The 12,640-nt window shown below is 44.0% G+C and overlaps 1 pseudogene; it reads right to left on the bottom strand.

The window, feature by feature from the left end:
- Positions 1 to 629: 629 nt before the first annotated feature.
- The window catches only part of LOC149356245 (uncharacterized), a 63,676-nt pseudogene continuing 51,665 nt past the window's right edge, over positions 630 to 12,640 (bottom strand).

Below are 12,640 nucleotides of genomic sequence, written 5' to 3'. Positions count from 1 at the left end.
GTAACGTAACCACCTTTAGCCTGTAAAGCATTTTTGTGAACCTACATGGCCCTAGTATATCACATGTATTCTAAAACTCACTCTATTTAACATGACACTTTGTACACACAAGGTTAGAGCAGTAGACGCCAGCAGCAGCTGACTCTCCTTTGCATTACATCAGGGCAGAAACGTACGAGCGGCTGATACGCTCAAGGGACAGCCCACATGCCTTGTATGTTCTGCAGAAGAATGGCCTGAGGGGCGAGTTGGTGCTTGATGAAATGAACGGCGGCGCAACAAGGACACTAACAAGAGAGGGGACACCACATGCGCACACTACCAACTGTTTATTGCATGGAAAGGTGGCATATTTAAACATACATCTCAGGCATGACACTCATCGCATTATGCCTCGTAACCCAACACGTGGAAAAAAGCAGCAAGATCAGGATAACAGACAAGAAACCTTTAACCTCTGCACAAAAAATCTAAAGATTCTGATAACACAACTTAGAGGAGGCCATCTCGTAGCAAAAGCAGTGTCAAATAATCGTAGCAAAAGAAGAGTCAAACATGAGAAGCAAAAGCAGTCAAAAAGAAATTACAATCGTAGCAGAGGCAGAGTCAAACGCAATTAGCAAAAGCGGTCAGTACCTGAAAAAACAGCAAAACGGAAAAGACAAAAACAGTAACAAAATTAAGACGGCACCTAAACAAACAACAGACGGCCGCTAGAAATGCAGGGCTGAAAATATGCACAGTACATTACGTCACAAAATCTGTCAAGAAAGGACACTTCATTTCTACGGAGGGATACAGAAGAGTCACTAACACAGGTGTTTACCTTCTTATCGATTATAAAAGCCTCATTGCCCTTGTCCTTATTGATCATAAAAGCCTTATTGCCATTGTCTGTTCTGTTCAATACCGGTACTTTTTATTTGAGAACTGCGTTGTCATTTTGAGTTGCACTTAATTAGCCTTGTTATAGATGCAGTCAAGAGTTCAGCCAAAAGCTCAACCCTGTGCCCGTAATCGGAGAGCACTGGCACATATAAGCCTCCGCTTGTTTGTGCCATCAGTGTTCTTCGCATGGTACCCTCTCTCCTAACAAAATGTCTAGATTAAGAAAAGATTTTCACCCGTGCCCGCATCGCAGTATCAACGCAGCTGGAATATGCATAATACTCTTTACTGAAACGGTGCCCCTTAATCATCATTTAGCGTTGACTGGATTAACTACATAGCAGCAATACACTATAAATGCCCTAAATGCGTGCAATTAGGAGAAATACTTGGATTTTGTCTCAACAACCTTTCTTGTGTGCTATGTTGCCTCTTCTACACAGTCTGGTTGGTGAAACAAAAAAAAATTGTTCACTCCTCAGCGTTTGTCAGTATTTTTTACATTGCGAGACTGATTGCGTGGACTGGTTTCCCGTGCCAGGTTTCTGTCCTAAACAGCTTTCCTTCTAATACCATCTCCATATATTTATAAATGTGCATTCCGGGACACACATTCTGTGAGTGATATTGGATTTGCAGCTTTTAGACTATGCCATCGCTGCCATCTGTGCAATATCAGAACAAGAGTATGTATCACACAGCGCAAGAAAATTTTTTTTTAATGAGAAAGAACTGAAAAAAAAATAAACAGCAATAAGAAAAGCTTATCAAATTTTAGCGAAATGAAAAGATTGTTGTTGAATACAGTGAATATGTGGTGTCAACATTTCACTTTATTGTGTTAACTAGCATTCAAGTAACGGTGGTTGATGCATCCAGGGCCAATTGAAGGTGCAAGTCATGGAATTGTGTCATGGATACTCCCTAAGGGTGAGTGGAAGGTCTTCTACGTTGGTGCTTCAAGCTCTTCCTCTGAATGTTGAAGGAGGGCCCCATTCAGGTGTGCTCCAACATACAACCTGCTATGTTCTTCATCCCTTTAACACTTTCGTTGCTGGATACGAGCTGGGTTAGCCCACGCAGTACGTACGGCTCTCCTCGAAGACCATGTGGGCACGTCGCAGTTAGCGTAGGCACCAACTTGCAGCCAAGATGATGCTTTATTGTATGTTGTATAGGCCGAAAATAATCTGGATGCTCATAACAGCCTGGCTACGGCGGCTTGTATACGTGCGGTTACAGCGCGGGCGAAGCAAAGAAACCGGCCTAAAACGATGATGTGTTGATGCTTAATTAACTTCGGCCGAAAAAATCATTTTCTTTTCTTATAATGAGAATAACGTCACCAAGGTGTGCTTCTGTACGGAGTGCTCGGATTCTGAAAGCGATGGCATTTCGGCGAGCTTACGTTAGGGTAAACGTCGAGATTTTCCCGTCTTCGCCTCCGCGTTTCACATATAGATGTGGGAAATAGACGTATCTGGACTTCACGCTCAACTAAGTGGATATTCGGTACGCTGAAAACATTCAGTCTGGCAACCGAGAAAAGAAAGCGCCTTTTCGTAATGCTAAATATTCCCACGTGTCATTCTAGTGTCCGTTCGTTCGCGCTCAAAACCGCAGGAAAGGGGTGTTATCATTTTTATTCGTGACGCGAGAAGCGATCTGACTAATCTCGATTGATCACAGCCATGTAGAGCTGCATCTAGGTGTTTCCAGATTACTCTAGATGATCTTGACCTGTTATCTCGAAGTTTCCTTGCCGGCTTTAAATTGAGCGATGCCGCGAGCGGCTGCCATTCGTAGATCGACGACTGACGAGCACGTTTGTTGCTTACGCCTCCGCCGAGTGATTCAGTTCTTTTGCGGGCGCAAGTCAGCCCAAATAAAGAGCTTCGTTTTGCAAGCCTTGTTGCTGTATTACTGACCGCTGGACTGCAATCACTACAAAGTGACAATATGATTCCGTTCTGGTAAAAAAAGCAAGGCTTTCCTTCAATCTGGCGCCAGCAGACATCGGGCGTCGCTTTCCATGGTGCCTATACAGAGCTCCTTAACCCTCTTCAAGCGGTCAGACGGCGACAGCGCAAAATGCACACGAAGAGGGACTCGGACGTGGTACGAGGAGAAGGGTGCCTCGATGCGTAGGAAGCTGCATCGACATACCATTACATGCACTGTATTGAAGCGTTATGCTCAGTATCCTGCTTTGAGATGTTCGGTAGTAATGCAGCTACTAGACCGATTCTTTGGCAGAGCAAACCACTCTTCTTGCAGCGACGGTGCGCAAAAGTGAACATTCTAAGCAAGCACGAAGGCTGTTCAGTGAAGATGAACATCCGTACATGTTTTCTAGTAAAGCTGAATTTTCAAGGCGACAGCCGACAACCTGAACGCAGGACATTCGTATAACCGTTGTCCGTATATTTGGAAGGAGCCCGGAGGTGCGCCGTACGCGCGCGGGACTTTCCTGGAAAGAATTATTACCTGCAACGAAGGTCGTGCCCTCGATATGCCTTCGAAAAGAGAACTGAAGCTGAAACAAAAAACTCATGGCAAAGGTCAGGCAGCCCTTCAGTTTAAATTTATAGATGGAATAAGGAAGGTTACGGCGATTTAGTCGCGCTCCTCGCTTCCGCTGCGGGTTCGCAATTCGTCCGTTTAGATTCAAACTTGCGCTGTGGCAGCTCGTGGTGTCCCAGGCGCTTCCTTCGCTTAGGCTTAGCGTCCTTCGCATTAGCATTGGGATCGTTATGTCGAGCTTGGCGCTTTCCTGTTAGGTGCAGACTTCTGGCGTCCTTATATCAGGACACTTGTCCATTACTAAGCACCCGAGCATCCTCGCGATATCAACCTTTTCGGTTGTACAAAGATGGTGAATAATGCAAAAAAAAATATCTATGACAGCAGACAAACATTTAGGGTTTAGAGGCTTAAGTGAGAAATCAAGTTGAACTCCTAACTAAGCAATTCCAAAAGTAAGTGCAAAAAATCAAATTGATGGATGGGCCGATGATTAGCTTGGGATTTGCTGCCGTAGAATTTTTGTCGACTGCGCTTCGGCGTTTGTCAGGCTTATCTGAGAGCTGTGAATAGCTTCGGTAGCACTGCTTCGGACTTCCGAGGTTTACTTTTTGCCACGCCGTATTCGCTCTCTGTCTGAGACCGTCACAAAAACCGACAACGCAGAGTGGTTATGAGACAGAAAGGAAGCGATAAAATTGTGACGTAGTTTTTTTTTAAATCAGAATCGCACTCATTATGTCTATTTCACAGCGACGAAAACAGCACGCTAGTAACAGGCAGTATAGGTGTTCTTCGTGTGAGGACGGTTTCTGAAGTGACGCCAGTGTTAAAAACTTGCAACTGATGAAATCCGTACTGCGTTTAGAACAAAACAACTGCTCCATAATTTTTATCTAAGCAATCTAATTTAGTGCAGACGCACCGTCCTCTTCGCCGGCGTGTTGTCTGCTGGTGTGGGCGGTATGAAGGAGCCGAGACTAAAGGATTCGGACGTGTTTAAAGGGAACCTTTATTACCAGATGAATTTCGCCGAGTCGCCGACAAATTTCACGGAGTCTCAAGGGAACCAGAAAACACCCGAAATATCGGATACTTAAAAAAATCTGATTATACCCAACACATAATTTCAATTTCTAATTGCCAGGATGTTGGCGCCAAGGGTCAGTATTTTTGTGCGCATTCTGAAACTTCACATGGCTCAATATCTCCCTGCGCCTCGGGTGCACACATCATGGGCGGTGGACACTTTCATGAGCTCGTGATCTAAAGCTGTAGTGTCTTCGACACGTCGCGGACGAACGTACGGGTTGTGACAATGTACACACTCGCAGGCGAACCCGCTGAAGCAGAAATTGCTCCGCTCCCATGTACGGAGGCCCCGAAACAGCAAGCTGGAGATAAAAATAAAAAAAATCAGACAAACGATCCAAGGAGGACCTTCGTCGGCAATGACCTTCGCAATTAGGGCTGCTGACTAGAGCTTAAATGACTATAGACACCAATATTTTGCTTGCGTGTTTTCTTTTTTCAAACGACACTCTAGAAATTGGTATTCACGATGTACCCAGTCGTATTCGGCTAAGTTCTTCTTGCGACTTTTTCGGTTTCGGTTTCGTCAACCGATCGATGGCTGTGACGTGTAGTTGATATTTAGGTCACTTGAGGCACAAAAAAAACGGCAATATAACTGCTGATACATCGTTTGTTGTACTTCTTGCTATCGAAGCAGCATGGTCTAAGCACTGTAGAGAGTTATAGTATTATATCAGAATTGATACTGCCTTTTTTTTCTTGCGTCATGCCACCTAAGCATCAGCTGCACATCACAGTCATTGTTCGGTTGATGAAAACGAGAGTGGAATACCATCAAAGGAGGAGTTTGACTTTTAGCGGCCGTTCGTGAAAACTACGCGGTGATCCACGTATTCTGATGTCTAAAGCATGATATGAAAGGAGAAAACACGCATTAAAATTAGGTGTCTATATTCTCTTAAAACTGGCCTGAGAACCGGGGGTACGTCCTTTTATGCAGTAAGCGATGGCTTGCGTATCATGAGAGAAGTTTTGCCTGCTATCAAAGCGCCAGTTTTCACAGTTTGTGAGGGAAGAGCCGGGGCTGGGCTCTGTTCAGTCGCGGATACGAGATTCCCGCTTTGAAATGCGGGGCGATATTTTTTCTTCCACTGTTTCCTTCAAGCCGTACGCAACTTGTTGCGCTGCTCTCTGTTAGTGCTTTAGAAAAATAGGAGACGGCAAAGGTGTGTTTTGTGAACGCTATTTTTCATGTTTGCGCTGCGAGAATGTCCCAGAGTGCTACAAGCTCGCAACAACTCGCATAGTGTGCCAGCTAGCGGATAATATCACCCCCGTCATTTAAACTGTTCCTTTTTTGCTTCAACTCCTCTTTATTATCAAGTTTTCGATCTCCCTTGAAGTTTGAGTTCACGAGGCTTGACTGTACACATTATACGGCGGCTTGGATATTGGCAGCGGGGAGGATGAGGTCCGAAAAATCGAGCGATGTGGTCACTTGCGAGGTGTGCGCAATGGCAGTCACCTTTATATATTTGCCTGTGCGATGTTTTATAGCGGGGCCGCGAAAAATTACGAATAATCATGTATGCTCGAGAAATGACGGATGCAAATTTTCGGTTAAAGACTGTATATGAAGGAAGTAATAACAGACGCAGTTGTTGGACGAGGGCACAGAAGAAGCTAAATTTGAATATATAGAAATATAAACCACTCTGTACAAAACATAAGGTTGGTATTTTGTAAAAAGATGACAACTGAAATGTACTTTAGCAGGTTTCCTATCCTTAAATTCCGGAATTCTATGCGTGGAAATTTATGTGCGAAGTAATGTAATGTATTGTGCTATGGGAGTGTCACTATGCACACGCTTTTTGCATAAAGCAGTAAGTTACAAGATAACTTAATTTGATGGCCCTTCAATGCATTTGGTCTATAACACAAAAAGAAAAAGAAATTCGCTGCCACAAAGGTCTCTGTTCAATGTTGTAATGCAGTGCAGAACCAGTTCAAACTAGTTTAAGGCGGTCGGAGGAAAGATTTCAGAGTTCGTGACTTTCTCTTAAGATTTTACTCTCATCTTTGGAAACTTTAACCTTCTTGATACGATATAGCGGACCAGCCTCTGGTGAGGAATCGGGCGTGTACCCACAAACAATACGCCATTACTGGCTAGCGTATATGCCCGAGAGGAATCTATAATGCGTTCGCTAATGCATTGTAAACGTGTCCTGATGACACAGTAATGTGGCGTATGGCTGGCCCAGCATTGAGGGCCGGATTCATGCGTTTAACTTGCGGCGGTGCGAGCGCTCCTTGATATACTGCAGCACGCTAGTAATTATTATAGAAGACAGAAGCCTTTAAAAGGTATCAAAATGAATTAGCGACCTCATTAGGTACGCTGAATTTTGTTGATTGATTCTAGTTACAAACCTCAGCTTTGCAGAAATTTCACAGTTAAGGGTACTTACACTTTTTGATGAATACAGCAGTATCCATTCACCCATGCCTATGTAAGCACCTCACTTCGCTCACCCAATACAACTGGTAGCATTAGCCTGTCTCAGCCCGATGCCCGCAACACAATCGTTACGGGGCACATCAAAAAAAAATTAAAGGGGCGCTTGACGAAATATTGTCAATTACAAGGGAATAATTAGTACACTGGTTCGAACAGTTGAGGCCGCCACGCGTGCTTCCTTAAAGAGTAGTTCTTGGCACCTGACCTAAAGTCAGTCTGTCAGCTTGCTGTGCGAAATTTCCATCCCTCAGAAGGCTTCGGTGTACCCTAGTTTTCTCAGCAAGCCATTTTGCGGCGGTCTGAAGCAGTCACCTTCCTTGTGGCCTGATGCGGTTGTAGAGATCAATGTGCCTTAACGAGCGAGGCGTTCTATTCTTACCAACGAAGTTGTTAGAAACAATGGTAACGAAATTGAAGCTTGTATGCGCGCCAGAATCTATACCAACACTTAGTGAGATTTTTCAAAACATATGAAGTGGTGCATTTCAAAGCCTTTAAGAATTAGATAGGACGATGTATAAAATGAGTTTAGCCGCTACCTGTAATGCAAAGGCAATGCAAAAAAATTAGACATTTTATTTCCGCGTCCCCTAATTGTGAGGTCTTGAGGGAAGAGGGGTTACAAGGGCTGAAAAAACGTTTGATGCAAAAGCTTCGAACAGTTTGAGGTATCACATCTATTGTTCAGAGATATTCAGTTTCCGCTTGCCTCCTGTGGAGCGGCTAGCTATGTCAAGCACAGTACGCCATCTAACAAAATCTAAAAGCGATCCAATTTGTGGCAACTCCTGCAAAAGAGCAATGAAATTCGACGAAACAGCAGGTGTTGTCTCCCCGCCAGAACCGTGGCTTGATTTGCGCCCACCTTGTCTATTGGACTGCGCTCTCTTTCGATCGTTCAAGCAGCATGAAAAACGAACCTTACTCTTACTCTGCTCTAGTTACAATTGGCACTGAAGTTGTCCGGTTTCCCGTACCACTTGCATGCCTTGGTCACTGATAATCGATTTGAGAAGTGCCCTCGGTATAAGTTTTAGCGCTCAAATTTTATTTCAGTACTTTTTAAAGTTTTTATAGCCTACAAGGGACTTTACTTGTTTGTGGGTTATTTTATGTCATCAGGGCCAAAAAGTTAGGAGCGATGTTTTCGTAGATAATCGAGGAGCAGGAAAACCGGTATAATTTTTTTCGTTTTTTATTGCGAAAAAGTTAAGCATACAGAGCTCTTTTCATTCAAAAGACTCAATAATTATGCTAACATAAATAGAAAAGGCATATTGTAGTGAACTAATGACTACGAAGTGATGGTTTCCTTGGTTTTTCATTTTTATAAATTAATTGTCACATTGTAAACTACCATCTGCAAACGAAACATCACTTCCGTCAGACTAAACGAGACAGGCCTGAGGGATTGAGGCTCTCCCTTCGACTCTTGTTGATTTTGTTTTGTTTTGTTCCGTTGAGAACTCTGTCTTCCTGATTTTTCTTTACCGTGGCCTCCCGATCGAATGCAATCATCAAATTTTATTTTCCTTTGTACAGGGTTCAAGGGTGGAACCGACTTCTACGACGAGGTTGCGAAACTGCCTGCCTCAACTCATGACAGATGGAGAGGTAAAATTCGAAAGCCTTATTCAGAAGATAAGAAAACAAAACCGTTATTGTGTGCTACAAGAGGTAAAATACCTCTGACAGGGTCACAACAAAAGAAAAAAAGAGAAACAGCACACTGAGTGCAGGATGCTGGCTCATTATATCCACATTTTTACATAATGTCACCACAACATATATTTTTAGAACATTTTTTTTAGGCAACCGGGTAGGTGCTAGCGACCTATGAGTATAACTGTTGACGAGAACTGCAAGCGTAGAGGTGATAGCTACGCGCCTATAGGCTATAGGCTATTCAAGGGCATAGTTCTTGTGCGGGGCATATCCCAGGTGTTTCAAGAAAGGTGATCAGTAATTTTTTAAAACAGAGTTTTTGAGGTAAAGACAAGCTTTTTGCAGCATAGTTATATCACAGTTGCCGGACGTCAAAAAACAGGCGAGTCATGTTAACCAGTGAAGTTTTAAATTAAATTTTGTTAGTTTTAACTATTGGTGATTGGCTCCTGCTTGCAATTATTGATTTTTAGCCGACCGTTAGTAATAACCATATTAGCCTTTACAATTTCGAAAGCTTGATTGCCCTCGCCACTGTGTCTCTACTATTTTTGGCCATTTTTGGCACCATTCGAAAACCGTACTCCGGTGGCTGGGATAAAAGCGACGTCGATCATTCGCGTCAATTTCTCACGTGGTCTGCACTCTCCCACCCAGGCTGGAACACCGTGAGCATGGACGAGTCTGCTGGCGCTGCGTCAACGAAAAGTGATAAGGTGCTCCGACGGCACCCGCGGCGAGCAAATGCTTTGCTGATGCGTGGCGCGAGTGATGACCAAGGTACGCCGACTGCACATGCAACGCAGCATAAAGCGGCGCAAAGTATACAGGAATAAAACATGAATGAAAACAGCGGAGACAGCTTAGGAAATGTCTTGAAGTGGTCACCTTTTAAGCAGATTGTCTTCGCCTCAGTTGAGCGCTGACATGGCCGCAACTGTTGGATGCTGCTTTTCGACCACTGAAATGGTTGGCATTGTTACCGCGTACGCGCGCGCTGAAGAATGCCACTTTAGCGACACGGTTGTACGAAGATGCGCAATCAGGTTGCCGTGTGCCTTTCGCTGCACTTTCACAAGTCTTTTGTCGTTTTCTTAGAACAATGTCGGTGCACCCTCAACGTTAAAGAAGTGGCTCAGTTTTCAGCGAAGAGTTTGAAACGGGCGTCTTGAACTCTGTGAACTTAACCCACAGGAAAGCGTGAGAGAAATCGGCGATGCATTGGGATGCAGGTTCTGTTCTGTTTGGAGAGTTCTCAAAAACCATAACATGTATCAGTACAAGGTATGCCTGCAACAAGCACTGGGAGGGTCTAATTTTCATCGCCGGCTCGATTTCTGTAACTGGTGCCTAATGAAATGCTAGGACAGCCCTGAATTTTTAGACAACGTAATGTGGACCGATGAATTCTTCAGAGATTCCACGGCAAATCTGCACAACGCCCATTATTGGTCAGCCGCCAACCCACATTGGGTACGAGGGCAAAGACATGACGTTCGATGGTCCGCAAATGTATGGTACGGGATATTTTAAGGACGCATTGTAGGCCCCTACTTTACTGACGGGAACCTCACCGGCAGGAACTACGCCGAGCGCATCCAAAATGTTGCGGTCGTGAACTCAGCCTCGGATATTCCGCTTAACGTGCTAAAGTTGATGTGGTGTCAGCATGACGGGGCTCCACCACACTCATTTTCTCGTTGTGTGGATGTTTTGGATACGAGCTCCCAGGCAGCGGACTGGGGGCGGTGGACCGACTGCTTGGCCTCCAAGTTAACCAGACTTATCTCCCCTGAACTTTTTTCTCTCGGGATACCTTGATCGTTGGTGACCTGAAGCATAGAATTACTGTATTCTTGACAACCACTCCGCAGGACATGATTGAGTGCTCTGTCCGCGAGATGACAGATAATTTTTTGCTGTGCATTGCCTTGGATGGACAGCTTTTCGCGCACGTGATGTAATGCTCCCGTATTGAACACGGGCGATGGAAAGAAATGCGAACAAAGGAGAGCATAGGCGCTTCGTTATTCGTATTTCTTTTCATCGCGCTTTTTCTTCGGTGGTAGCAGAAATACGCTATATTCTTCCGTGATGCATTCTAGGAGACCCCTAAGGTCTTTTTCTTACCACCCAGATGAAAGCGCCATGAAAAGAAATTCGAACCGCGGAGAGCGTAGGCGTCGCGTTGTTCGCGTTTCTTTCCATCGCGATAGTACGCACAGCGTAATTGCTGACTGAGACACACATTTTTTTTTTCTTCGACACGCTCAGATTTTCTGCCGTGTAATAAATAGATTTTCATAACTAGATTTTTATTCCTCGTGGTTGCATTGTCGAATATTTCGGACACCGTATTTAAAGGTTCAAGGTTAATTTAGTCCGCTTGAGCGTCATTACCGTCCGCCTGAATCTCATTAACACATGTTATTGCACTTCAGCCTTGTAAAGGTGGCCTCCGTAGCTTGGAAGCAGAATCCATAAACTCATGTCGGCATACTGTTAGGTCCTCTGTTTTCTTTTCCGTTAATTTTAGAAACGATCGCTTGGAAAAAGACATCAGTACAGAAGACATTATACGTGTCGTTTGCTGACTCACGCTTTATTGAATACGAACGAGTCACTGCGTTGTTAATTGTAAAGTAAAACAATTAACCCTGCTCACATTCTTACGTACTCATGCTATTGTTGTGAAGGCTAGAGTTATCGGGAATCTTGGCTTAGGCTTTAACAAATTTCAAACTCTGTGAAAAAGTAATAAAAAATACAAAGTATAAACGTGAAAGCAGAGAGAAGACAACGAAAGGCAGGTATTGCAAGAAAAACCTTCAAGCAGAATGTATTATCAAACAATTTTCGACACAGAAAAAAAAAAACGTCGCGTGAAGTGGAAGAATATGCAGATAATTTAATACGTGCAAAGTTACAGAGCAAGGAAAACAACCTTTGAGCGCACATTTCTGGCCTCAAAATCCCTTGCATGGCAAATATGAAAAAAAGTAAGACAAGCACGCATGAAACTTCGACCAATTTTTGTTTTAAGATAGGCTGTTTAGGTACAAAGGCGGCTTCTGCGGCACAACAAGACCTGCGTCGGTGCACCTAAGAAAACATGTAAACAATGTTCACTAGTTTACGCCTAAAATATTTCTAATAATACATTTTTATCTATAACAGGTTACTGGTTGTAATTAGAGACTTGTAGACGGTTGTTAGGAATGGTCATATCAGTTTCTTGAATTTCGAAAACACCTTTACTCTCGCCGCGGTGGCTCGCCAAAATGTGGCAGCATCGTGCGAAAACACATGTGCTTTCGAAAGCATGCAGGCAAAGCGAACCCTCAAATACACGCAACAACTCGAAAAAGCAAAACTTATTAGAAGCCAAAGTGGCGAGGGAAACCGCGCTTTACGAATTATAAAAAAAAATTGAATAATTTGTTAAGCTGCTAACTATCGAATAATATGGCAGCCGGTCTGGTTTTAACAAGAATTTTTATTAACAGAAGAAACATCCCTGTGTCTGTACCGACTCATGATGGCGCCAAACGATAGCAAGACGGCATTTTTCGAGGCACCATGCCAAGTTGCAGCAAGTGCCCTCCTTGAGCTGTTTTTCTAAATAGCAGGAGCAGTGGCGCAAAAACCAAAAATGGTCTCTTAATCTGGATTAATGGCTAAATGCGAATAGTGGACGGAGAACCGGGGTTAAATTTCTTCGTCTTCCGTGTTTCTCTTCCTTAAAGTAAGGGAGTAATTACTGACTGGCATCCACACCAAGCGCAGCCATACGGTGAACTTGGGAATGCTTGAAACACAGGTGAAGAGAGTATTGCTATCATCATCATCGTTAAGAGTAAGACTCAGTGCATTCCCGCACGTTCTCATTCACTGTCTTAGGAGCCGGCCCACACCTGTTCTCGGAAGCCGTAAGTCCTCATTTTGTTCTACTCTCGTGCTGGTTCAGCCTTCGCGGCTATGCTTTGCCACCTTGGCTTGCATAGG

The sequence above is a fragment of the Amblyomma mixtum genome, chromosome 3 (genome assembly GCF_055824585.1).
Source record: "Amblyomma mixtum isolate Tamu chromosome 3, ASM5582458v1, whole genome shotgun sequence".
NCBI lineage: Eukaryota > Metazoa > Arthropoda > Arachnida > Ixodida > Ixodidae > Amblyomma > Amblyomma mixtum.
Note: the sequence above shows the minus strand (reverse complement) of the source record. Positions and strands in the feature narration are given on the sequence as shown.